This window comes from Ammospiza caudacuta, chromosome 11 (genome assembly GCF_027887145.1).
Source record: "Ammospiza caudacuta isolate bAmmCau1 chromosome 11, bAmmCau1.pri, whole genome shotgun sequence".
NCBI classification, from domain to species: Eukaryota; Metazoa; Chordata; class Aves; order Passeriformes; family Passerellidae; genus Ammospiza; species Ammospiza caudacuta.
Window position 1 is genome coordinate 1,170,547 of NC_080603.1, and position 27,964 is coordinate 1,198,510.

The 27,964-nt window shown below is 49.8% G+C and overlaps 1 pseudogene; it reads left to right on the top strand.

Moving 5' to 3' along the window:
• LOC131562396 (zinc finger protein 721-like) overlaps positions 1 to 27,964 on the top strand; it is a 277,587-nt pseudogene that overhangs the window by 20,852 nt on the left and 228,771 nt on the right.

Consider the following 27,964-nt stretch of genomic DNA (forward strand, 5'->3'; position numbering starts at 1 on the left):
TGAGGGTCAGACACTGCCGGGCCACCTTCCCTTGGGGTAGGATTCCTACCTGACCCGAGCACTGCACTTTCATCTCCATGTTGCTTTCCAGTAAAAACAGGGGAAGGAAAACTGCGTCTGGCTCATGGTATTTTAGAGTGGCTAAAAATCTCTAAGTCACCTGTCTTCGAGGTGAGGTGCATCTGGAATTACTGGGATGGAGAAGCAGTGCAACATGGAAAAGGGGAGCATATAAATTAATAGAGGAAAACATCTTGAATTGTTTCTTTCATTTTCATTTCACTTCTGGAAAGCTGTTTCAGTTTTCCAGGAATCTTCTCCTGTCTGCTCTTCCCAAGAATCTCTCATGGAGAACAAGGTCAAGCTTCTGTCGCAAGATTTGCCACCAGGAAATCAGGCCACTGGTGAAATTTTCATGATGACAGTTTGTGCTGGCTTAGGGCAAATTTTGTGAGGAAATCTCCAAAAGGGGTCTGTCTAGAAAGCAAGTTCAAGCGGCCTCTCCCCCTACTAGTCAGGAAAAGACTTCCCTTGAGAAAAGTGAAAAAAACCCAGTTTATTTAACAAGTGAAGTATTCACAAGCATGAAAAATGAATAATATTAAATAAAACCTCGGAGAGTGCTGAAGAGATGGCAAATTCAGAAAGTCCTTTTTGTGGGTTGCAGTTGGCTCACTCGATCTCTTCTAAGTCCCTTTGGTGCTGGAATGCAGCGTCCCAGACCTTGGTGGGTCACAGGTGTGAGCTGCCGGTGTTTGTCTGGTTTTCAGTCCAGAGCAGGTTTAAACAGTTCCAAGAAAAAAGGAAGCCACAGTCCGAGGAACTTCTCTTCCTAAGCTAGCTAAAACCAAATTACTAGACCTGGGCTGTGAAGGCATTAGGAAATTTCCAAATCTGGGCATTGGCGGTCCCAGCAAACACCAGAGCTGGACGGTGTCATTGCCAGGGATAGAAATCTGCCAGATTTGGGCTCTGCTGGCACCGGGAAATTTCCAAATCTGGGTACTGATGCAGCAAACACAAGATGTGGGTGGTACCAGACCCAGTAGCAGGAAGCTGCCACAGGTTTTAGCTTTCTGTGCCAGCAAATTACTGGACACGGGTGGTGCTGGAACAGGGAAATTTCCAGATCAGGGCACTGGCAGTGCCAGCAAACACCAGTGAAAGCTTCTGGTCCTCGTCTGGACCGTTGACCAGTGGTTTCCCAGAGAACCAGCTCTGGCCACTTTACAGACAGAGACTGCTTTCATCTGGTTGTCTGGAAACAGAACTTTACTGAAGGCAAACACAACAAACAGGATGGCATGCACAGTACAGAGAGCGAAGCAGAAAAAGGCCTGGGTCCAGGGTCTAGCAGGAATATTTATACATTTATTTATGGGGAGGAGTTAAGGTGGGATCTGAGGGAAGGATCCAAGAGGAAGGAACGATTAAGAATATTACAATTTTGCAGCAAAAAGTAACCAATGGTAGCAAAGAGAACTCAGAACTTTCTAGTAACAATCTGCATAACTGAACAAGAGGATTATGGGCGGGAGCTCCTGCTCACCCTAAAGAGGGTTTTCCCACAGCCTTAAGCCGAGGTCTCATTCTTTTAAACCAACCCAAACGCAGCAGATCTGGGCGCTGCCAAGTTTGGGCTTTCTTTGCCAGAAAATTGCTGCTTTTGGGTTTTGCTGGCACCGAGAAATTGCCAGATGTGGGCACTGGCAGTGCCAGTGCACACCAGATCTGGGTGGGGAATGTGCCGGCACCCGGAAATTGCCAAATGCGAACCTTCTCTGCCAGCACATTGCTGGAATTATGCTGTGCAGGCATCTGAAAAATTCCGGATCTGGGCACTGGCGTCGTCAGCAAACATGAGATTGGGTTGCTTTAAATACCTTTTAAATCCAGGTATTTGCTTGATTTAGGCTTTCTTTGTCAGCAAATTGCTGGAATTGGGCTGTGCCAGCACCAGGAAATTGCCATGTTTGGATAATGGCAATGCTGGAAAACACCAGATCTGGGTGGTGCCGGCCCCAGGTATTTGCCAGGTTTTGGATTTCTGTGCCAGCAAATTGCTGCACTTGGGCTTTGCCAGCACTGGGAAATTTCTGCATCTGGGCAATGGCAGTGCTGGGAAACTCCAGGTCTGGGCAGCAACAGAGCCAGCAGTGGAAAATTGCCAGATTTTGGGGTTTTTTGCCTGCAAATTGCTGCACTTGGGCTGCACCAGCACCAGGAAATTTCTGGATCTGGGCACTGGCAGTTCTGGGAAACACCAGTTTGTGAGAGCCGAAATGAGGGATGTGGGACTCCAGGTGGCTCTTCAAAATGCAGTTTATTGTTTCCAAGGTGATACAGCAGTCCAGGGTTGTGGGTGACAGAGCTGTGCTGCAGCTGTCAGGTCCAGCTGCAGGCCTGGGGACCCTTAGTTTAGGTTACAAATGCATTATATACCTTTCCTTGCTGAGCATCTTAATACAGTAGAACTAATCTATACCTTAACTTTTACCTATAGCCAACCATAACTACTATAATTACCATATTCATGTTACTATTCTCCAATCACTAAAAGTTAGTACATTACAGTTTAAGCTAAAAATTGTTTTCCAGTTTTCTTGCAGTGGAAAATTCTGAGACCTTTTTTCTACTTGCAAAATTTGCTGACTTGTTTGCCTGTGCTCTCTTTCTGCTTGGTAAAAACATATTCTTGTTTGAAGTGGGTTTATCTTTGCTCTAAGTCATAAAAACCCCTTCTAACTAACATACACTTTGCCTTCTTAGCTATCCAAAAAGACTGGCTCATCCATTCTTTTCTTTTCTATCAAAACTTGCTTAAATTTCTATTCTTCTTCAGACATTATATTCAAAAATCTTTCAGCCAAGCATACATATCTATGAGACTTTCTTGTCAAACTGCATCCCAGTATAGTGCTCAAGTGCCTGAGACCAAGAGTGCCTGGACAATGGGGACAGTTCTTTTCTATAGGAAGGAAACAACAGAACTCCAGGGTTTTGAAGGCACATGAGAAGCAGTCCCCAGAGGCCAAGGCAAGCCATACCTGTCCGTCGTTGCAGCTTTTGTCTGAAAGCAGCCCCTGGATATATGGGGAGTTTTAGGGTGGAATTCCGTTTCAGCCATGGGTTCCTGGACAAGAATGACAGTTCTCCATAGGAGGGCAAGGGCCCCTCACAGCCCCTCATGGCCCCTCACAGTCGCCCACAGCCCCTCACAGCCCCTCAGGGCCCCTCACGGCCCCTCACGGCCCCTCACAGCCCCAGACGCGGGGCTCCTCCCAGAGGAGGAGGGGTCGGGCCTGGTTGTTCTCCTTTCATTTCAGTCCCTTCACAGCCACGAGTGCAGAAAGGCTGAAATGGAGCCTTTCCCCAGCATTTCCCTCGGGGTTAACTGCGGGCTGAAGCTCTGTGCTGGCGCTGGCCCCAGCACCATCATCCCTGCAGCCGCCCGGCCTTTGCTGTCCCCCCGTGTCCGTTCCCTGTCCCCGAGTCCCGCCCGGCTCTGGCAGCAGCAGCAGCCGCAGCGCAGGGGGCGCCGGCCCGGCCCAGCCGGGGCTCCCGGCCAGGAGCAGCAGCAGCGCCGGCCCCTTCCCGCCTGCTCCTGCCTCTGCTCCCAAGGGCTTTTTCCAGCTCAGCTCTGGATTAGAGCAGCCATCACCCACACACAGCCCTGACTGCTCAGGGCCCGCCTGTGCTGCCCTGAGCCAGCCCTCAGAAGAAGAAAGGATCGGGCTCCAGCGCTGTTTTCAACGCTCTTTTACTCACCCTGAGCTGACAGCAGGAGGCTGCTGGTGCCTTTGCCTTGGCAATTGGAGATCACGGCTGCTCTTGGCCCTCTTCTGCTTGCCACCTGAATTTTATCAGTACAACAGCACTTGCCTCTTTCAATCACTGCTACCCACTGTGCTTTTGTGATGGTGAACTCAGTGTTTTTGTCACAGGCATCATGATTAGCAGAGATTAAAATATTCACAAGTCCTTGAGCAGTAAGTCGAGGGGAATGAAAGCCTCACAGACCACTTTTGCAGCACTCAAACACCGCCCTGCTGCTGCTGCTGTTGAAATAGAATCAACCTACAGAGACCATCAGAGAAATTGCCTCTGGAGTGGCAAATCAAATGAAAAAATCCACCAGGAGAACGAAAAACCAGAAATTGACTGCCTTCATTGCTTCCTCAGAGCAGCAGAAAATGGAGATGCCCGGAGGTATTTTGCACTGCTGCTGATCCCACTTGGAGCCCAGCTCTCTGCAGAGTCCCAGCGGGAACCTGAGCCCAGCCCAGGGAGCTCCCACAGTGTCCTGGAGATTCTTTCTCTGCATTCCATCAGCCTTGCATTCCCCAGCAAGTCCCCAACAAAACCTCCTGTTCTCTTGGGTTAGAACAGGCACAATGAAAAACTCAGCAATGGCACAATTGCCCAGCCCACAAGGAAAAGAAAGGACAAGTTGTCAAGGAATCCAAACATTTGTCTTGCTTTGCTGCAGAAGTCGTGCTGTACTCATGGTGTGGAAAGCCAAGAGAAGCTGCAGTTGGGGGCACATCTTGTGACAGAAACTGCACCTTGTTCTCCAGGAAAGGTTCTTGAAAAGGGCAGACAGGACTGGGGAGAAGATTCCTGGGGAAGTTAAACAGCTTTCCAGAGGTGAAATGAAAATGGAAAGGAACAATCCGAGATGTTTTCCTCTATTTATTTCTATGCTCCCCATTTCCATGTTGCACTACTTCTCCATGCCATGAGTTCCAAATGCATCTCACCTCTAAGATTGGTGACTTAGCGAGTTTTAGACACTGTAAAATACCATGAGCTACGCACAGTTTGCCTTGCCCTGGTTTTGTTGGAAAGCAATGCTGGAGCCATCAGTGCAGTGCTTGGGTCAGGCACGAATCCTGCAGGCGGGGAATGTGCCCTGCCAGTGTCTGAGCCTCAGCAGGGACAATGCACAGCAGCGAGTGAGGGATTTGCTGTGCCCCGTGCAGGAGTCAGGACTCTGGATCTGGGCTCAACACAGCGAAGTTCCCGTGTTTGGACAGACTCAGGGGCTGCCCCGAGGGCAGCGAATGGGAGAGTTCCTGGCTGGGAGAGGCCCCAGCAGAGGAGATGATCTTGTCCCTCCTCAAGGCCCTTTGAGGGTCTTCAGGCCGCTTTGCAATGGAGGTTTTCTTTTATAAGATTTTTTTTGGGGGATCCCACCACTCCAAGTGTGTTTTTTCCTTCCCATTTTAGGGTGTTTGTGGGGCTGCAGCCACACAAGCCCCTTTCAAGGGGGGATCATGACAATTTTAAGAGGCATTTTTATGGGGCCCCCACTCCAAGCCCCTGCAGGGGATGTTTTGCCTCCCAGGGTGGTTTTTGGGGTTCTCTCTACCATTGCCACTTTAAGGACCCCCACTATGGTCGGGTCCCATGATAAGTGCCCTTAAAAGGGCAACACCACTCCCGTTGATTCCAGACACTGGAGCCCGGGAGGGGGAGTTAGAGATCCTGGGAATGTTTGGAGTCCCAAGGGATTTTGGAAGTCCCAGGAGGGTTTTAGAGTCCTTGGGTGATGACGATGGGGACTCAGTACTGGGTATAAACTGTTGTGAGGGGTTCCTGGGGAGGTTTTGTATATACTGGTGGTTTTGGGGGGTCATGGTGGATTTTTGGGGGTTCCCAAGGGAGGTTTTCTGGTGTCCAAAGGGGGGATTAGGTGGTGCCAGGGGGAACCCAAGGCTGTTTTGGGGTACCTGCTGTCCTGGGTTGACTGTATGATGCTTTTATCCCCAATCGTCTCATTCTGTTTATGTTGAATAATAAGTTTTGCACTTTTAAGAGTGTTCCAGAGAGTGAAGGGTGGGGAGAGAAGAAGCGTGCGGTTTGTTTTCAGACACTGCACTCCACTCCTCCACACTCCTCCTCCTGGACTGTTGTTGTCTGTGGACAGACAGTGGGACGGAGCTCTTCTGCTTTTTTAGTTAGTGTTAGCTAGCTGAGGCAAAGAAGTTCCCTGGACTTTTTTTTTTCCCCTTTTCTTTGGACCTCTTGAAACTGCTCTGGAATGAACACCCAGGGGAGCACCAACAGCTGCAGCTGTGGCCCACCGGGCCGGGCCTGGCCTGCGACAATTCCAGCACCGGAGGGCCTGATCAGAGACTGAGCTGCAACCCGAGGACGGGGTTTTCTCAGTTTGTCATCTCTTTTAGAGTGGCAAGGGGTCTCATTGTTTGATATTGTTTTGGTTTTATTGTTTAATAAACAGTATTTTCCACCTTTCTCCAAGGGGGTATTTTTTCCTGCTGGACCAGTTGGGGGGAGGGGCCGATTGGATCTGCTTTTCCCACTGGAGCTCCTTTGGGGGATTCTTCCCCAAATTTGCTCTAAACCTGGACAAATACATCTATTGGCGCTCAACGCACGGCTGGAAAATGTGGAAAAAAGCTCTATTAATTGTGCATTTGTTGTTGTTAAAGCAGTTAGTAGCCATGCTGCTTGAATACGTACTGTCTCTGGGGGTGAAAGCCTTCGTGGCGCTCTGGGCTCTAGACCTTTTTGAGGTTTCAATACCTTTCTGGTCACTAGGATTATTGTCCATAACATGTAATTTTTACGGTGGAGGGGTACGAATTGGAATAGCTGTTGTGCTGGCCTTGGTGACAATGATTTATAAAGCATTTACAAAGATACTGGCCTCTGTTTACGATATGTATGGTTTATGGTTTCTTCATCCTGCCCTGCATCCCAATTCCACTAGTACATTTTGGGAATTTATTAGTAATTACACTCAGTCTGTTAGAGGAGGGGCCAAGAATAAGGCTTTCCAGCCTTTCCTTCCCTTCTTCTCCTTTGCATCTGTTATGTCACTTTTTGAGAATGTTCAGTTTCCGCTGAATGTTAAAGAGACCATCTTTCTGGTATTTAAATTGGTAAGCTTCCTCTAATGGTCTGCAGCTTCTCTAGAATGAGGGCTGAGATATCCAGAGGAGCTGGTGAGACCCCTGACCCCGAAGCAGATGCAGGTGTGAAAAATCCTGAGTGGTGTGGAAAATGGGAAAATATAGGCCAAGCCCTGAAGGAATTTTCTAATCCTGTAGACTGGGATTTTCCACAGGAACAAATTCAGAATGCAGCAGAAGTGGGGAAATACCTAAAAGAGAAGTGCCATGATGATTCTAAGGAGAAAACACTAATTGCAATAAGCTGGGCCCTGGCCTATGCTTATCACACTCTGTTAGATAGTGTAGGGCAGCAGACAGAGGCAGGGGGGCAGGGAGATAAATCAGCTATCCCAGTCACTCAAGCTGTAGCCAACAGCCCAGGCTCAAAGCCAGCAGCCAAACCACACAGTGAGCCTAAGCCAGCATCTAAACCCATGGCTGTTGCTACCAGTACTAGAATTGGGAAATGCATGGAAAAAACTAATCGACCAGTGGATGATGATGATGATGGTGATACAGGAGAAGGAACCTCAGTGCCTCCTGACATAAAATCAGGAGTCCAAGCAGCAGGTGCAAGATCAGACGCAAATGTTGAGTCCTCTTCCCTGAAGGACCTTCGTGGCTTACAGAAGGATTACACCCGACGACCTGATGAATCTATAATTAGTTGGTTAGTTTGGCTCTGGGATGCTGCAGGCAAGGCTACAATTCTGGATGGCACTGAAGCCAGGCATTTGGGATCCCTGTCACAGGATCCTGTCATCGACCAAGAAATTATGAGGGGGGCTAATCCACGCAGCCTCTGGTCACGGGTCTTGGACAGTGTAGCAGAAAGATACCAGTGTGCAGATGATCTTTATATGCAACAAACTCAGTGGAAGACCATAGAGCAAGGGATCCAGCGCCTGAGAGAAATGGCAGTGGCAGAGATTGTCTTCTCAGATGATGTGACAACTAGGAACCCAGACTTAGTACCATGCACGCCTGTGATGTGGTGGAAACTTGTACGACTTGGGCCACACGAATATGCTTCTGCCTTAGCCATCATGAAGAGGGATGAGAGGGATGAGACTGTGCTGGACATGGCAAGGAAGCTCCAAGCATATGCAGATGCTGTGCACGGCCCAACACGTGCCAGAATTGCAGCAGTAGAAACACGTCTGCAGAACTTAGAGGATAAGATAGAGGAGAATCATAATAAGCTCAGAGAGGGGATTAAAGAAGACCTTCTCCAAATCTCGGCAGTATGGATCAGAGGTTCTGGTATCCAAGGCAGACGTTTCCCAGGTGGTGAGAGAAGGTACACATCGGAACCACAAGAGTACAAAGCTTTGGTCGATACTGGTGCACAATGCACATTAATCCCATCAAGACATGTGGGGACAGAGTCTGTTTCTATTTCTGGTGTGACAGGGGGATCCCAGGATTTCACTTTGGTGGAAGCTGACGTGAGCCTAACGGGAAATGAGTGGAAGAAGCATCTTATTGTGACTGGCCCAGAGGCCCCATGTATTTTGGGCATGGACTACCTTTGAAGTGGGTATTTCAAAGACCCAAAAGGACTCAGGCATTTGGGGTAGCAGCTGTAGCGACAGAGGGCATCCAGCAATTGAACACCTTGCCTGGGTTGTCTGAGAATCCATCTGCAGTAGGATGCCTGACGGGAGAAGAGGAACAGGTGCTAATTGCTACTTCCACAGTGCATCGCCGACAGTATAGAACCACTCGAGATGCCGTGATCCCCATCCATATGATGATCCGAGAGCTGGAGAGCCAAGGGGTGGTCAGCAAGACCCACTCACCCTTCAATAGCCCCATCTGGCGTGTGCGAAAATCTAAAGGAGAATGAAGATTGACTGTGGACTACCGTGCATTGAATGAAGTGACTCCACCACTGACTGCTGCCCTGACAGATATACTAGAACTCCAGTATGAGCTTGAGTCCAAGGCAGCAAAGTGGTATTCCATTATAGACATTGCCAATGCATTTTTCTCCATCCCTCTGGCAGCAGAATGCAGGCCTCAGTTTGCCTTCACATGGAGGGGAGTGCAGTACACCTGGAACCGACTGCCCCAGGAGTGGAAGCACAGCCCCACCATCTGCCATGGACTGATCCAGACTGCACTGAAAAAGGGTGAGGCTCTAGAACATCTGCAGTATATTGATGACATCATTGTGTGTGGGAACACAGCTGCGGAAGTGTTTGAGAAAGGGAAGGAAATCATCCAGATCCTCCTGGGAGCTGGTTTTGCCATTAAAAAGGGCAAAGTAAAGGGACCAGCTCGTGAGATTCAATTCCTGGGAGTGAAGTGGCAAGATGGATGGCATCAGATTCCTACAGATGTCATCAACAAGATCACAGCAATGTCTCCACCCACCAATAAAAAAGAGACATAAGCTTTCCTAGGCGCCATAGGTTTTGGGAGGATGCATATTCCTGAGTACAGTCAGATCGTGAGCCCTCTTTACCTGTTCACCTGCAAGAAGAACAATTTCCACTGGGGCCCTGAGCAGCAACATTGCCTTTGTCCAGGCTTGGTGAAAGAAAAAAGCCTTGGTCCTGTCCCGTCCTGCAGTAGCCCTTGGCCCAGTCAGGACAAGACCAGAGGTAAAGGACATGCTCTACTCTGCAGCCGGGAACCATGGCTTGTCCTGGAGCCTTTGGCAGAAGGTGACTGGGGAGATTCAGTGTCAACCATGGGGATTTTGGAGTCGAAGCTACAGAGGGTCTGAAGCCAATTATACTCCAACAGAGAAGAAAATCTTGGCTGCCTACGAAGGAGTCCAGGCTGCCTCGGAGGTAATAGGCACTGAAGCACAACTCCTCCTGGCACCCCGACTACCAGTGCTGGGGTGGATGTTCAAAGGCAAGGTTCCTTCCACTCACCATGCCACCAGTGCTAAATGGAGCAAGTGGATTGCTCTTATCACTCAGCACGCCTCTATAGGTAAACTGAATCACCCTGGGATTTTGGAGGTCATTACAAATTGGCCCGAAGGTGAGAATTTTGGTGTCACAGATGAAGAGGAACAAGAACCAGTGACACGTGCTGAAGAGGCTCCTCCCTATAACCAACTGCCAGCAGAGGAAACACACTACGCTCTCTTCACTGATGGTTCCTGTCGCATCGTAGGGATGAACCGGAAGTGGAAAGCAGCCATATGGAGCCCCACACGACAGGTTGCACAAGCTACCTAAGGAGAAGGTGGATCAAGCCAACTTGCTGAACTCAAAGCTATTCAACTGGCCCGAGACATGACAGAAAGAGAGAAATGGCCAAAGCTCTGCCTCTGCACTGATTCATGGATGGCAGCCAATGCTCTGTGGGGATAGCTGGAGAGGTGGAAAAAAGCTAACTGGCAACGTAGGGGGAAACCAATTTGGGCTGCTGATGAGTGGAAAGACATTGCTACCAGGGTAGGGAGGCAACCTGTGAAAGTCCGCCATGTAGATGCCCATGTACCCAAGAGTAGGGCCAATGAGGAGCACCAAAACAATGAGCAGGTAGACCAAGCTGCAAAGATAGGGGTGTCCAAAATAGACCTAGATTGGGAACATAAGGGAGAATTATTCCTAGCTCGATGGGCCCATGATGCCTCAGGCCACCAGGGCAGAGATGCCCCCTATAAGTGGGCACGAGACTGAGGGGTGGATTTAACCATGGACAGTATTTCTCAGGTTATCCATGACTGTGAGATGTGTGCTGCCATCAAGCAGGCCAAGCGAGTGAAGCCCCTGTGGTACGGTGGGCGGTGGTCCAATTACAAGTATGGGGAGGCCTGGCAGATTGACTCCATCACACTGCCCCAGACACGCCAGGGCAAGCGCTACGTGCTGACCATGGTGGAAGCCACAACTGGATGGTTGGAAACCTACCCTGTGTCTCATGCTATGGCCCGGAACATCATCCTGGGCCTTGAAAAGCAAGTCCTGTAGAGACATGGCACCCCTGAGAGGATCAAGTCCGACAATGGGACTCATTTCAAGAACAGTCTTATCAACACCTGGGCTAGGGAACATGGCATTGAGTGGGTGTACCATATCCCCTACCATGCACCAGCTGCAGGAAAAGTGGAGAGGTACAATGGACTACTAAAAACTCAGTTGAAAGCTTTGGGTGGGGGATTTTTCAAAAATTGGGACCAGCATTTAGCAAAGGCCACTGGTTAGTTAACACCCGAGGTTCCACCACCCGAGCAGGTCCCTCCCAGTCTGAGTCCCTGAATATAACAGAAGGAGACAAAGTCCCAGTGGTACATATCAGAGGTTTGTTAGGGAAGACTGTGTGGATCAATTCTGCCTCAAGTACAGACAAACCCATTTGTGGGGTTGTCTTTGCTCAGGGACCAGGTTGCATGTGGTTGATAATGCAAAGAGATGGAACGACACGATGTGTACCTCAGGGAGATCTGATTGTGGGATAAGAATGATATGCAATATCACTGTTCATTGGATGTTACTGCCATTGTCTGTACATTAAACCATACAGACATGAGATAGAAGGAAATGTGTAAGTGTTGAAGGTCTGGGCAAGTGGAAGATGGAGAAGAAAATGTGTAAGTGTCAAAGGTCTGAGCAAGTGATAAATGGAGCTTTAAGTGACTAAAGTGAAAGGGGGAATCCTGCAGCTCTGTAATATAGGACCTGGATTCAGTGGTCCAGTGTGGGGATGTGAAGAGGGCATGATGTGTATTGCTTGTAAATTTTGGGGGAACAGATGGAAATTTTGTATAAATAATGCATGATGTGTGGTAACATGTTGATGATATGGGGATAAAGGGTGGAATGTCCTGGGGTGATGTTATGATGCTTGTATCCCTATTCATATGTTCTGTGCCTTTAGGACTGTCTCTGAAGAGTGAAAGTTTTGTTTGGGTTTCTCTTATCTGGGACACAGAGACAGGCAGTACATAGGGCTGTTTTCACTTTTTGCTTTTGGCTTTCTGCTTTGCTTGCTCTCTCTCTGCTGTCGCTTCTGCTTGCTTTTGCTTCTGCTTATTAGCTAGTTCTAGCTAAACAGTCCAAATTCCTTCCTGGACTGCTTCTCCTCACCTTTTTTCTTCGACCATCTCTAACCTGCTCTGGACTGGGACCTGGGAACACCGAGGGTTGCACCGTTTGGCCTGCAGCAGCTGCCCCAGCACCGGAGGGACTAACAGAGCAACCACCCCTGAAAGAGACTTTCTGATTTTGTCACCTGTTAAATAAACAGGTTCTTTCCACTTCTCTCTGAGGAATTCTTCCCGAACCGGTTGGGGGGAGGGGCCGTGTGGGTCTGCTTTCTGGAGGGGCCCTCCTTTGGAGGTTCTTTACCAAATTTGCCTTAAACCAGGACAGATGTATAAGGGGAAAATATTTTCCAGAACTCTAAAACTAGTATCAAAAATACAGATGTGTGGTGGAAACAAGAATGAAACATTTGGGGATTTCTCTCTACAAAAGATATTTCTAAATATTTCTAAAGATGAAAAGTGAAGACAAAATGAGGTCATTTTTCCTGGATTCTAAAACTACTTAGAAAAATCTTTACTACTATAGTAATTGGGAAGAAATATTTGGGGATGTGTCTCTACAGGAAAACTATTTTGAAATATTTCTAATTTCTAATACTGAAAAACAAGGAAAATGGGGTTGCTTTTTCTAAGGAGCCCCATGCTGCTGCCTGACCCCTGGGCTCCCCCAGCCCTCGGGACCCCGCCACTGGCCACAGCAGCCCCTGCCTGGCTCCTGCCTGCCCACACCGTGGGCATCCACAGCTGCTTCTGGCCATGGAGCTCAGCCAGTGCTGCTGCCGGCTGGGCTTTGCTGCTGCTGCCACCCGGACATTGGCTGTCAGCTCCATCTCTTCATGGCAATAGAAGAAGGGGCCATCAGCTACTCCTGCAGAGGTGGGTCAATGTCTGTGTTGTTGAGAGAGCATGGCCAGGGGGCTCAGGAGCAGAGGAAGGGACATGTTGGACTCCAGAGGGGCTGGATGTTGCTGGGCTGCTCTTGGGGTCTCTAACAAAATCGGGAATGGGTTGGGACGGGACAGAGGAAGATCAAAAATGAGATAAAGGCAGCTTGGGTATACACATGGGGAGAGAAGGTGGCAGTGGGATCTACAGGGGCCTAAGAGGTTTCCTTGACGGCTGTTCTGGCGTCTTCTGTTCAGAACTCCTGACAGGGCTGACCAGGCCCTCCGGGTGTGAGGTGCAGCCGCCTTTCAACTCCTGTCCAGAGGTGGAACTGTGGAAAGAAGAGGTGGCTGAGGCCCCAGCCGCCAGTGGCACACAGGGAGCCCCCTGCACAGCTGGGCCCAGAGCTGGCAAGGCTCCCCAGCACGGCTGGAGCTGCTGGCACAGCTTGGCCCAGCTGCACAGCTGTCCCTCAAGGCCCCGGCCAGCAGGGCACGGCTCTGGGCAGGCTCCCTGGCCAGGAGCGGGCCCCAGAGCGCCTCTGCCTTTCAAGGGCAATCTCGTCCCTGCTCTTGCTCCTCCCCACCGTGCTTTGCCTCTGCCCTGTGCCCCTGGGGCTGTGCTGGGCTAGGCAGCATCAGTGGGAGCCAGCACTGGCTGCAGCCCCAGCTGCCCCCCGGGATAAGGCCCAGCAATGAGGAGGCCAATGAAAGCTCTGGGCAGCAGCAGAACCCTCAGAAGAATTCTTTGGACAATCATGGACTGGCCACACCTACACTGCAGCCTCACTGGGAATGTTTCCTATGTACAGTAGAATTTCAAAAGAAGCTGTTTGAGGGAAAGGTGAACTAAACACTCACTGTCTCCTCTTCAAGTAAGTCCAAATTCAGGCAGAGGATAGGATGAAGATAAGCTCCAAAACAAGCAGGCCTGCCAGTAACCCTAGCCAGCAGCCTGTTCCCTGACAGAAACCCCTTCCAAGGCCCTTCTGGGCATCAGGAACATGTGCTGTGGTTCCAGCTGCACCTGTGGGAGCAATGGGGAGCGTCAGCCCGTGGTGTGCTGCACTGCTGAGCTGGCAGCATGGTGGATGCGGGCAGGATGTTCTCCATTTCCCCCAGAGCTGGGGCCTGCAGGCACCTTGCCGCCCCTTGGCACAGGCTGTGCCACCCAACAAAGCCCAGCAGGCCGTGAGGAGAGCCCGGGGGCAGCGCAGCTTCTTGGGCAGTCACTGCTTGGAGGGACACGGGCCAAAGCCATCCCTGAGCAGCCACTGCCAGCCCTGGCCCTCCCTGCCCCGTGACAGCTCCCCCAGCCCCAGGGCACAGAGTCAGGCCCTGTCAGGACCCAGTGCAGGCCCTGCCCAGTCAGGACCCAAGGCTGGCTCTGGCCCTGGGCTTGCGGCAGGGCTCCCGCTCGGGGCTGCTCCTGTGCCTTGGGCCTCTGGGCACTCAGGGCCAGCTCCAGAGCAGCTGCAGTGGGAGGGACATTGGTGCACCAGTCCCCTTTCCCCAGGGCTGTGAACGAGCTCCAGAGGTGCCTCCAGCTTTGGCTGCTGCCAGGCCGTGCAAGGGCAGGCCCTAGTGGAAGAGCTGCAGCCACACAGCCCTGCCAAGGGCTGAGCCCCGCTGAGCCCGGCACAGCAATTACCTTCTAAGCCTGTGCCCGTGCCCATGCCTGTGTTTGGCTTGGCCTTCCTTCCTGCAGCAGAGGTTGCCAATCGGCCTCTGCTTCTTTGGGGAAACACCTCCTTCTGTCCTGCCTTTTGGCCCATCACTTGAGAAACAAAAAGTACACCTTAACAGATGGAAAAATTCTCCATTTCTTTAATGGCATGTTCAGGACGTCATGCTTATGAAAAATCGGGTGTAATCAACAAATCATCTGGTCTTTTTCAGCTGGGCCAGGGCCCACCCTCCTCCAAACAGCTGCCAGTGCTGAGCAGAAGTTGTGAGGTGATCGTGCAGGGCGAGGGCACACACATGCATGGCTCTGTTCTGGCACCTGCAGTGATGCCCCCCTGGCTGAGCTTTGGGCTCTGAGCTGGCAGCTCTCCCAGGGGAAAGGCCTTGACCTACCCTCACCATCTCCCAGAGGTTCAATCCTGAACGTGGGCTGGGAAGCCAGATCACCTTTACCAACAGGCTCAGCTGCAAAGAAAGGCAGGACACAACAGCTCCAATGGCACTGCTGAAGATTCTCCTTCAGGCCCGAGTGGCAGTGAGGGCACCTGGGTGATTGGTGCCCTCCAAGGCACTCCCTTGGCTCTGCCTTCCACTCAGGAGCAGGGCCAGGGGGACCTTGTGCCTGCAGTGGCCCCACACTGGGATTGAAGGAGCCCCTTGCAGGGCAGTCGGGGCAGAAAGGACTCCTTGGAGCTGCCAGCAGCTCCAAACCCAGCCCCAGGCAGGGCCAGGGCTTGGCAGTGGCAGCAGGAGCAGCTCAGGCTCCCTGGGGGCAGGAAAGGAGCTGAGAAAGGCTCAGCCTGGGCCCAGCCCCTTCCCTCTCTGCTCTTCTCTGTGGCTGCACAGAGCACACAGAAGGACACAGTGCCATTGCACCTGGGAGGAGGATGGACAGCTAAATGCCCCTTCTTCCCACTGACAGCGATCCTGTTGTTGCCTGATTGATAAATGACACAAAACTCGGATAAGTTTTGTGGGTGCTTTATTAAGGGCCCGGTGAACTGGGGGACTCACGTCCCAAAGTCCGAGCCCCCGAATTCGCGTATGGGTGCTTCCCTCTTATACATGCGATTCACAACAAAGTCTCTAAGGAACAGTTTCCCCGTTCCCCTTGCCTGGTCACAGACCCCTTGTGATACATTCCTTGGTTCACAAATAAGATCATTAATCCTCTGCTTATCTTATTCTAAGAGCATTGTATGCTGCCTCTAGACAGTTTAGCATTCTTACCTTCTTGCACTAGTTTAATTATTTATTAAATCTCTAAGACTACCTGCTAGGTAACACACAAAACCCAACACACTTTCAACGGCTACAAAACTACTTTTTAACAAACCAGTTCACACACAACTCACTATAATTAAATATTTTGCTAAATTTCATTTCTTTTCCAACATTTCCCCCCTTTTGAGCATCCTTCAGTCCTGCTGCAAGGATGCTCAATCAACAGTAACATCTTCATAACGAGGTGGGGAGTGTTCTTCATTCTGCCGCCCACGGGTCATCGCCTTCAGCAACCGGAGAGATCGCCTCTTTTCCTTTTCAATCACACCTAAGAGGCATCTGGTGGGGTCCGCTCCATGATTCCCGTAGCGGATCCGTGATCCACTTCTTGACGTACACCTGGTCCTCAGGCTGGATGTCGTGGACAGCGTGAGCGGTCTATTCCACTGTAACGTATTTCTTAAAGAATTCAAGATCTTATTAAGTGACATAACATACTCTGCAATCGCCTGGTCCCCACTCACATGTACCTCCCCTTTTAATACAGTTGCATTATATGGTTTGCCATATAATATCTCATATGGACTTACGCCTACCTTTTCCCTTGGTTTAATTCGAATCCTGAGTAGGGCCAAAGGCAAAGCTTGGGGCCAGTGCAGTTTAGCTTCCTGGCAAATCTTTTTGATTTGTCCTTTCAGGGTTTGATTCATCCTTTTCACCTGCCCACTAGACTGAGGTCTCCAGGGGGTATGCAAATTCCAGGTTATATCTAACATTCGTGCTAATTCCTGCACTACCCCGGCTATAAAATGCGGACCCCTATCTGATGACAATTCTAAAGGTACTCCAAATCTTGGTATTATTTCTTTTAACAAGGTTTTTATCACCTCCTTAGCCTGATTAGTTCTACATGGAAAAGCTTCCGGCCACCCTGAGAATGTACATACATACACTAACAAGTATCTGTATCCCTGTGCCCTAGGCAATTCGGAAAAATCAACTTGCCAGTAATCTCCTGGTTGTGGCCCGACTTGCAACTTTCCCATTTGTATTTGTCTCCTACTGGATTATTTTTCAAACATACTGGGCACATTGCATTAACTCTTTTTGCCATTGTTAACATCTGATTAGAGATTATCTCATTCTTCAAAAATTTTACCAATACTTCTGCCCCCCAATGACATTTATTATGTTCTGATTCTAAAAAAAATTTCATTATGCGGGTAGGTACCACTATTTGTCCCATTGGTGTAACGTACCACCCAAGTTGATTCTTCTGTGCCTCTAGCAAGTTTATTAGTTTTCCATCTTCTATTGAATATTTGGGCTCCTGATTCAGGTATGGGGTAGCCGGATTTGTTCTTACCGGTACCAATGCCATTTAAGTCCATACTTCCCGTGCCACTTGCCGAGCTGTAACATCAGCAAATCGATTTCCTCTGTAAACATCTCCTTCTGCAGTCTGATGTCCTCTAACATGCATTACTGCAACTGCTTTGGGACTGTGTACCGCATCTAGTAGCTGTAGCACTTCTTCCCGGTGCTTGATGTTGGTTCCCTGTGAATTCAAAAGCCCCCTTTCCTTCCATAACGCCCCATGTACATGAACCACACCAAAGGCATATTTAGAACCTGTCCAGATATTAACCCTTTTGTCCTTGCTCAAATACAGGGCTCTGGTGAGTCCAATCACCTCTGCCTTCTGGGCCGAAGTTCCAGGTAACAAAGCCTTTGCCTCTATTACCTGATCCAATGTTACCACTGCATACCCGGCATAGCGAGTCCCATTCTCGACAAAACTGGATCCATCAGTGTATAGTTCCCATTCAGGTTCTTCCAATGGTTCATCCTTTAGGTCGGGTCTGCTGGCATATACTTGTTCAATTACCTCTACGCAATCATGCACCAGTCCCCCAGCCTCCTGGTCACTGCATAAAAACTCTGCTGGATTAACATGATTAGTAGTCCTTATTTCAATATCATCCTGTTCTCTCAGGATGGCCTGGTATTGCAACATTCGACTGGATGATAGCCAGTGACCCCCCCTTTTGCTCCAAAACGGCCATGACCATATGGGGAACAAACACTTTCATTTTTGCCCCCAAAGTCAATTTCCGGGCCTCTTGAATAAGAATTATTGTTGTCGCCACGGCTCGTAAACACGAGGGCCACCCGGAACTTACCGAATCCAGTTGTTTAGAGAAGTATCCCACTGGCCTCTTCCAGGATCCCACCTTCTGGGTGAGGACCCCCAATGCCAGTTTTTGCCTCTCATTCACGTACAACTGGAATTCCTTGGTCATGTCAGGGAGTCCTAGGGCTGGGGCCTCCTTTAGTGCCTGCTTCAATTCCTGGAAGGCCTTCTTTTGCTGTGTCGTCCACTCCAACCGATGCTGCTTCAAGGCCTCATATAGTGGCTTGGCTAGGAGACCGAAATTCATGATCCACAGTCGACACCATCCCACCATTCCTAGAAAAGATCTCAATTCCTGATGGTTACGAGGCAAAGGAATAGCACATATTGCCTCTATTCGGTTTACTCCCAAACGTCTCTGCCCTTGTGTGATCTCACAACCGAGGTAAATAACGCTATTTTTGACCAATTGAGCTTTTTCCTTAGAAACCCGATACCCTGCTTGGCCAAGCATGTTGAGTAATTTAATTGTTAATTCCACGCACATTTCCCTTTCCTTAGTAGCCAGAAAAATGTCGTCCACGTACTGCAGGACTACATACAAGGATGGGGATATTGTTACCTGGGTTATCTTCCATTCCTCCAGCTCCTTGGCCAGTTGGTTTCCAAAAATAGTAGGGGAGCATTTAAATCCCTGTGGGAGTCTCGTCCACATAAGCTGCTTCTTTCTCCCAAAATCAGGACTCTCCCACTCGAAGGCAAAATATTTCCTACTCTCTATTGCCAGTGGGATGCAGAAGAAGGCATCTTTAAGGTCAATCACTGAGAACCATTTAAACTCCTCTGATACAGATGTTAACAAAGTATAAGGATTAGCAACAACTGGATGTATGTCTTTCACTATTTCATTAATAGTCCTCAAGTCCTGTACCAAACAGTACTTACCATTAGGTTTCTTTACTGGAAAAATTGGAGTATTATACTCCGATTCACATTCCTGTAATATTCCTTGAGCCAAAAATTGTTTAATTAACGGGGCTACTCCCCTCCTTGCCTCAAGCTTCAAGGGGTATTGCTTTATCCTCACTGGTCAGGCCCCTTCCTTTAGTTCCACCTTTACTGGCTGTGCAGCTTTAGATTTTCCGGGGACCCCTGACTCCCATACCCAGGGTACTACAGCCTGCTCAATTTCTTCTGAATAGGAGAGGCATCCACTTCCTTGATCACAAAAATGCCTGCTATTTGTTCCTCAGGTATTTCCAATTTCACCCTTCCCCCTTCAAATATTATTTTCACATTAAGTCGGGACAACAGGTCTCTGCCAAGAAGGGGTGTGGGGCAGTTTGGCATATACAAAAATTGGTGATCTAATTCTTTCTTCCCAAACCTGAGATTTAAAGGTTGTAAAAATGGTTGTTCCTCTAGCTTCTCTGTTGCCCCCACCACCTGTACCATTGTGTCACTCAAAGGTCCCAAACGTCTATTGAGTACAGAATAAGTAGCTCCAGTGTCTACCATAAATTCTTGATCCTTTCCACCTATTTCTAAAACTACCCTTAAATCCTTTTCTAGTCAGCTTTGATTCTGATAGTTTCCCAAAACTAGTGCTTGAGCGACTTCTGCTGGTCCTCCCGTGAATCCTCCCACAGGGGCATTTCCCATTGGGGCTGTCCTTAATCCCATGTTTCCCATGCCCATACCTCCTCTAACCGGGCATTCATTTTTCCAGTGTCCCAATTGTCGACAAAACGCACACTGGTTTGGATCCAACCTCCCCATGTTAGGTGCAAACCCAAATCCTCCCCGACCTCTTGGCAACCCCCTCTGTCCGTGATTAGCTCCTCCCCGACCTCGACCCCTAATGGGTCTTCCTCCTGCCCCTGCCTGTTGCATTACAGCCAGAATACTAGCTTGTTGTCTTTTTGCAGTTTCTTTTTCCCTGTTGTTGTATACCTTCCACGCTACCTCCAGCATTTTATCCAAACTTCTAGTATCCTCTCCTTCCAGCTTTTGTAACTTTTTCCTAATATCCTCTTGTGATTGCCCCATAAACAACAATGCCAATTGAAGTTTTCCTGATTGATCCTCTACATCTAAATTAGTAAACTTCTGAGCCATGTCTTTTAATCGTTCTAAAAAGGCAGACGGAGACTCATTCTTGTCCTGCTTGACCGAATACAACTTAGACCAGTTCATAGTCTTAGGTATTCCTGTCCTAATTCCTTCCACCAACAATTCCTGATATCGTTTTACAGCCCTTATTCCTCCCATAGAGTTTGGGTCCCACTTAGGTTCCTCACTTGGTACCAATTCATCAACTGTCTCATTTAGTTGTCTCAACCGAATTTCCTCACGAGCCTTTTCTCTAGTGGCTCTAATAACCATTTCCTTTTCCGTGGAATCCATTATAGTATCTAATAATACCTGTAAATCATTCCAGTCCGGATTCTGAGTCTTTATTACCAATTTAACCACCCTTGCCACCCTTTCAGGATCCTCCCGATAACTCCCCGCTGATTGCTTCCATATTACCAGATCGCCGGGGGAGAAAGGCACCTTTATAAGTATCCTTTCTCCCTGTGGTCCCACAGCTTCCCTCAACGGCGCAATTAACTGTGGCCCCTTCTGCCCCTTCCTTCCCTTGCGAGTCCGCCCTGCTAACGGAGTTCTTTTAACACTCTCATTCTTTTCACCATCACCACCATCACTATCACTCTCACTAGATCCCGTTTTTATAGCTATATCCGCAGGGGGAGCAGGGGGCACATTAGGAGCAACTGGAACCCTTGGAAGTGCTATACAATAGGACAAATTTTCCTCGACTGAAGGATACAAATTACGCTCCTTTCTTTCTTTACATCCCACACACTCCCTTTCATCATTCACTTCTAAAACCAAGATACCACATTCCTTTTGCCATTCCTCTTTCCGATATAAAACGAAAAACAAATCCAAATATGGTATTTCATCCCATTTCTCATTTCTCCTTAAAAATTGCATCAAAGATTCCATTATCCCCAATTCCAGTGTACCATTCACCGGCCATCCCGCTTCCCCAATCTCATATTCAGGCCACTAATGATTACAATAACCTATCATTTTACTTTTATCCAATTCTTGATAATACCCTTCACTTTTCTACCGTTTCAATATACAACCTAATGGTGTATTTCCAGGTATTTTACCATTGGCTTGCACTAAGGTTTTAAAAGTTTTAAAAGACATCATATTACGACCTTTAATTCTACTATTAATCCCAATAAACCAATATACCTTAAACCAATATACCTTCTCGCCGTCCTTCCCTAAAACAAACAGGAGGCGAGTTCCGGTCCTGCGTCCTTAGACGTCTTATGGCCAGAGCCTAGGCTTTTTTACCAACCACCAAATCCAAATCCAATTACCACCTTTTTCCAATATAAAGCACCTTCGGGCTTACCTTGGCAGTTGTCCGACAGGCGAGGGGTTTTGGTCACGACCGATTACTCCCCGAGAAGTGCTCGGTGCCGGCTTGGAGTGGATCGGGACGCGAACCGCCCCAGCAGCCCTTGGAGTCCTGCCGCGGTCGCCAGAAAACTGTTGCCCGATTGATAAATGACACAAAACTCGGATAAGTTTTGTGGGTGCTTTATTAAGGGCCCGGGGAACTGGGGGACTCATGTCCCAAAGTCCGAGCCCCCGAATTCGCGTATGGGTGCTTCCCTCTTATACATGCGATTCACAACAAAGTCTCTAAGGAACAGTTTCCCCGTTCCCCTTGCCTGGTCACAGACCCCTTGTGATACATTTCTTGGTTCACAAATAAGATCATTAATCCTCTGCTTATCTTATTCTAAGAGCATTGTATGCTGCCTCTAGACAGTTTAGCATTCTTACCTTCTTGCACTAGTTTAATTATTTATTAAATCTCTAAGACTACCTGCTAGGTAACACACAAAACCCAACACACTTTCAACGGCTACAAAACTACTTTTTAACAAACCAGTTCACACACAACTCACTATAATTAAATATTTTGCTAAATTTCATTTCTTTTCCAACACTGTGGGATCACTCAGGGCTCCAGAAGGGAGCAGGGCAACATTTCCAGAACTGATCAACCTTCAGTGAAATTTAAGGGGAATGGCACAAATGAGATCTTGCCACACTGACACGGATTATTCTGGCAGGAAAGGTACATTGAGAACTTGCCTTCAACATCTGGCAAGGTCTTCAAAGTACCATTCACCAGCATTTCCAACTACTCCAAGTCACGTGCCAGTCAAGAAGGAGCACAGATGCTGCAGAACCATTTCCATGGTGTGCTGAGATCCCCTTCTGTCTTGGGGAATTGTGCACTGCAAGGGGGTGGGGTAAGGCTGCGGGAGCCTGTGCCTCCTGGTCACTCTCCACGCTCTTTGCAGGTCCTGTGCAACATGCCTGGAGGGGCAGCTGGAGCAGCCCAGGGCCCTGGGGCTCTCTCCCTCCCACACAGGAAACCCTCACTAAATGCTTGGGGAAATCTGCAGTGCCACTGCTGTCTCTCCCAACCTCCGTCCCTCCCTCCTGCTTGCCCACCTACCCATGGAACAGCTCCCACAGCCCACGGGCACATGGCCAGGCCCTCTCAGGACGCACTGGAGCCTTGCTCTCCCCCTCTGCCCTTTCCCCACCATGGGCACCCCATGCAGCCGCTCCCAGGTTTCAGGACGTGTCTCCCACGGAGGGAGCCCAGCAGGACAGCTCAGTACCCGAGTGCCCTGAGCCTGCTCGGGACAATTCCTCTGGGCTGTGCCGTCTTGTCCGGGCTCTGCCCACAGTGCCAAGCAGCAGAGAGGGCAGCTCAAGCCTTGGCAGGGCTCAGACCCAGAGGCACAGCAATTAACTCCTGTGACTGTGCCTGGCATCGCCTCCCTTCCTGCAGAAATGCCACCTTCCATAGAGCCTCTCTGTCCATCCCTTGAGAAATGAAGAGGCACAGCTGGATCAGATGGAATCATTGCACATTCAGTAGGTGGCTTCTTCAGGAGGCAATACTTGTCCAAAACATGGATAAGGATCAGGAAAATCTTGATCCCCCCAGGCCTTTGGGGCTGGCTATTGCCCTCCCTCCTCCAACAGCCACACCTCAGGATGTGCCTGGGGACCGAGAAAATGCAGGGGATCTTTGGTGAGTTTGGGCTGCGTGTCAGCTGATGCCCAATGCCTTCCTGCAGAGGCTGGGGAGAAGCTGCAGCCAGGCCAGGCTGGGAAACTGCCCCGCAGGGCATAGAGGCAGCAGTGGGGCAGCGAGGCTGCCATGGATCCCTTCCCGCTGTTCCGGGCACAGCATGTCCAGATGTGCAGCCAGAGCCCTCGGCTGCTGAGCCCCAGGACAGGGCTGAGGGAAATGCACCCACAATTCCCTTTGAGCAGTTCTCTCACCATGTGCTTCAGGATGTTGTTTGGCCCCTGGTGGGGAAAGGGCAGAGGTGGGGTGAGGCTGCCATGGATCCCTTCCCGCTGTTCCGGGCTCTGCTCTGACATGGGGGACCCTGGCTCACTCTAGGATCTCTCCCAGGTCTCCTCCCAGAGCTTCATCCCACAGCTCAGCCCAAAGGGCCAGACAGGTATTAGGAATTTCACAGCCTACCATTGGTGACTCATAGTCAGAATGCACAGGAAAACTCTGGGGGTGTTTCAAAATACCAGATGCTGTATTGTTTCCTTCCCACTGCAGATTTCCCATTTCCCCAGCCTCAGTCCCTGGCAGCCTGCCTGGATGTTCTCCCTGCACCGCTTCTGCAATCCCACTCGTCCAGGTCCTCCTGGTTCTGTGGGCAGCTCTTCGGGCCACTGAGGCCCTGTTCCTCCTTTGTTTGTGAGCATGTCCGAGTGAGAGATGATTCAGGTGCTCAGCACCCAGGCCTCCAGCAGCAGTGGTCAGTTCCTGAGCACACTCGGTGGCCACAGGCAGCTGCCCATGGCTCTGGCAGGGATGTGAAGGGGAGGCCGTGCAGGGGAGCAGCCCCCACGCCCCCGCCCTGCCCATGGGGGCCTGCAGCCCATGGGGATGGAGCAGCAGTTTCTGGTTGTAAAAGTCCATCCGAAAATCCTTCATTTTTTGCCTCACAATTGTCATGAGAAAAGACCACCAAAAGGTTAAAAACTGTTGAGCCAGTTGGGAAAGAAAGTCTCATGCTTATTCAGTGTGTTCACAGGTGGTATTTGCAGAACATGCCATGCTGAACTCGAAGGGGCATGCTGCCCTTTTCTGAACAATGGAACTGGACTTTCTTCCGACCTCCTGACTTGGCTGGACTGAGCTCTGGGGTGGCTCCCCCCCTTCCAAGAGAAGACCCCTCTCGCCTGCCTTCAACCATCGTGACAGACAAACAGAGATGTGAGTCCCCTCATCACGAACCCAAGACAAGACAAGAAACCCCCCTGGCACCCCCCTGGCACCCCCCTGGCACCCCCTTCTAGAGACTGGGACTGAACCCCCCCCAGCTTGGGGAGGGAGGGAAAAACTGCCCAGAATAAACGTACCTGCGAGCATTCAGCCATGAAAACAATGGAATAACATGCCCCTCCTCCTGTTCCTATTCTCTTCCCCTCCATGGAAACCTCATTTCGGCCACCCTTCCCCCAACAAAAAACGGTGTATTTTGGGGTGCAATCCGACCGTCCTTTGAGATCTCCCCGAGACGTGCATCAGTGAGCTTCGACGGCTGGACCCCCGAAGGACAACGACACTTTTCGGTTGCTATAGCCCCTACCTGACCCTTCTTTCCTCCCTCTTCCCTTGTCTTACCCTTTTCTTCCCTAGATTCCCTAACCAAACACATATTCAGCTGTGGGTATTATCAATAAAATTGCATTTTGTTGATTTGTTACTGCAAAGCCCCTGTGCCTTGTTGGTTATTTTTTGCACCAAAAAATCATCCGTCACCCGTTTATTCGGGCGGACCTCGACATGGTCTTTTAACTGCTTCGTGTGCTGGAAAGGCTGGGCTCGCGTGGACTCTCGAATTGTCCCTGCTGCCGAGCTCCGGCCGGCAGCACTGAGCCTTGTGCACTGGAGACACTGTCCATGGCGGCACCGGCTGAGCCGCGGAGCTATGCTTGCAGTCTGTTAAGGTACAGTCTATTTAGGTTGCCAAGTCGAAACTAAGGCTCCTGCCGGCCGCAGGGCGGAGGGAGAAGCGCTCACACAGGGAAAGTGGTCAAGTCCCGCAATGCCGGCCTCATTGGAGCAGGGCAACACCCCCGCACTGGGCTTCCTGTTTCGCGAGATGCGCTGTAGGCTGACTGACTGTGTGAGCCTGACCCAGTGCAGCATCCGTGGCGGGGCAGGTCGCTTCCCCCTGCGGCAGGGCTCCACTCCCCCTGCTGCTGTCGCCGCTACCGCCGCTGCAGTGCAGCATCCCCGGTGGTGCGGGTCACTCCCCCCGCAGCGGGGCTCGGCTTCCCCTGCCGCCGCTGCTCGCCGCCACTCGGAGCCACCGCTGCCGCCCCAGGTGAGCTGCCTGCCGTGGCTGCTCCCCATGGCGCAGTGCCCATGCTGAGTTCAGAGTGGCACAGCCCTGCAGGCACCCTGAGCAGCTGCTGCTGCCGCCATCACAGCAGGGCCGCTGATTTATTGTGCATCTAGTTGCAGCGCCAGCACCACAACGCACGTTTTTGCAAGTCTATATGCAGCAATCTCGGGAATTCTCTTCCCAAGTCAACATTCTATAGTCCACGCTTTTCTAAAAAGCACTTAAATGTTCATACACCGCTTGTCTGCCCATTACCTTCTAACCTGATTTTTCAGCGCGCTGCAGCCCTTTGCAAGACGTCGGTGGCGTTCTGTCAGCTGGACTCTCCTATGAGGTCACCAGGGCACTGAAGCCCACCCTTACACCCTTCTTCAAGTTTCCTCTATAGGATCGCCTGTTGCACGGATCCTGCCTTTTGTGCCTCCCGGCCTGCGTTGGGACTGACACCAAAATACTGCACCGGACCATGGCTCGCAGGTTCAAATCAGCCATAGGACGTCATCTCCTGTTCGGGCGGCCATTTGTTGCAGAATGAGCCATTTGTTGGGGATGAGCCATTTGTCGGGTGCAGGGAAAACTTGGGACGCTCAATAGGAGAATCAGCAAGCTCCGTTTATTGCAAAGAGCATCAAACTTTTATACAGAACAAGTAATAAGCTCATGCATATTCTGTAAGTTAGCAGTCTATTGCTTATATGTTACTGGGCTTCCAAGGGTTGCAGGGTGAAGAGAGAGGCGAGAATCTTGACCTCATGTTCAGAAGGCTGATTTATTATTTTATGCTATATATTACATTATTACTATGCTAATACAAATAGAGAGAAAAAGTCTCAGAAGCTTACTAAGCTAAGAATAGAAAAAGAATGAATAAATAAAGGAGCTCTCTCTAAATCTGTCCCAGAGAGAGCTCGATCTTTGATTGGCCCTTAATTGCAACATGGGCCAATCACAGGTGCACCTGTTGCATTCCACAGCAGCAGATAACAATTGTTTACATTCTTTTTCTGGGGCCTCAGCTTCCCAAAAGGAAAAATCCCAAAGAAAGGATTTTTCACAAAAGATATCTGTGACACTTATATACGGATATCAGCTTCTTCATTCCAAAGGAGTTACATTTGCTTTTTCTCATGTCTCTAGTCTCTCAACTACAGCACTTGTTATAGTAACACAGCTATGCTCTCACCTTGCAGGTGCAGAACTTAGATTAGCTGTGTTCTTGTCATGCACCTATTTCTCTACAATGAAGGGTCTTGATTTTTCATATCTATTCAGATTGCATTAGAAGGTGTTGGGGGTCAATATCAATTGGACATTAGTGATATCAACTTATAAACACGAATAAAAAACAGGAAAAAGCAGTTCACTTTGCAATGTTTTCAATACAATATATTCACTTTGCATTAACTTCTGAAGTCTGTCTAATTAACCACAGAAGAATTGAAAATTTTTATTATTCCCAGGGGCTTTAAATGAAATGTTCAGGTGTTTTAAAAAATGTTTCTGAGTATTTTTCACTGAATTCCTGAACTGAAGAGCTCAATCAAGAAGAGGCCTCTGGAGTAATAAAATTTATCAGCAACCTCCAGGTGGCTGAGGATCCATCCCCATCAGAGCAGCAATGAACAGAAATGGGCACAGCTTTGTGGCTGCCCCAGCTTTGGCATGGGCCCTTGTTACTGCTCTGACACGTCGGGTCACCAGATATTACTGCGCCTGAGTGGGTCGCAGCTGGTGAGAGAGAGACGGTGAATCTTGTTTCTTGAATTAGAAGGCTTGATTTATTAAGATATTATATATAATACATTATGACTATACTAAATAGAATATAGAGAGAGGTTTGCAGAGCAGCTAGGCTAGGCTAAGAATAGATAGAAAGAAATCACAACAAAAGGACTCAGTCCCCTGGCTTACACTTTGTGATTGGCCCTTAATTATAAACATAGAAAATGAGCCAATCAGGAAACTCCTGTTACATTCCACAGCATCTGATAATAATTGTTTACCTTGTCTTCTGAGGCCTCTGGCCTCCAGAAGACACAGAAATCCGAAAGAAAGGATTTCTGTGGAGAAATGTCTGCGACAGGCCCTGGGCCTGGAGCAGGAGCAGTTCTTGAGGGCCCCAAGGCCGGGGCTCTTGTGCTGCCCTGGGCAGATGGGATGGCAGCAGGGACTGCAGAGCTCTCAGCACCTCAGCCCGAGGGGAGCAGGGCAGCCAGGGAGCCTCCTTTGGCCTTGGCCAAGCACCTTCCTCCATGGCTGGGGCTGAGTCCTGTGGCAGCTGCAGCTGCTGCTGTGCCCTTGGCAGGGGCTGAGGCCGTGGGCCAGTGCCCAGAGCAGCCTGGCCTGAGCAGAGCTGTGGGGCCAGAGCCTGCTGGGCTGGGCTGGGCTGGGGAGAGGCCCTTGGTGCTGCCCAGAGCTCAGGGCAGCTGGCAGAGCTTGCAGGGAGCTGGGCTGGGCTCAGAGAGCCTGGCCCAGAAACCATCAGTGTCCATCTCAGCCTGGCTGAGCGTGCAGGGGCCAAGAAGAGCAGCCCAGGGTCTGCAAGTTCTCTTTGTGGGAGATGGGCTTGTGATCTCTGAGCCCTCTAAGTGCTGGGGCTGCAC